Here is a 373-nt window from a genome sequence, read left to right on the forward strand (position 1 = left end):
ACCGGTTTTTTTGGCCCCTCCACCACCGGCCCCCCAAGAGAAGAGGCTGGAGGTATTGAGCTGCTCCCCGGGGCAAAACCTCCTCGGGTTTGCTGTTTCACAGGGGCTGCAGACCCCCCTCAGGGCTGAGGCTCACACCAGAGCCGGAAGAGTTAATGCTGCCAAAATGCCATGAAATGTTCCTGCTGCAGGTCAGTCTCCATCGGGGATTAGAGGGATCTGGCCGGGGAGCCGGGGCCGGCTCCTGCCAGCTCGGGGCTGGTGCGGGACGTGCCGGTTGAGCCCAAGCACAGTGTGCCGGGGTCTGGTGTGGCTCAGGAGACATCCTGGCCGTAAATCATCGGGGAGGGAGGGCTGGGGGGCCCAGGGGGCT

The sequence above is a fragment of the Corvus brachyrhynchos genome, unplaced genomic scaffold (assembly GCF_000691975.1).
Source record: "Corvus brachyrhynchos isolate BGI_N302 unplaced genomic scaffold, ASM69197v1 scaffold369, whole genome shotgun sequence".
Lineage (NCBI taxonomy): Eukaryota > Metazoa > Chordata > Aves > Passeriformes > Corvidae > Corvus > Corvus brachyrhynchos.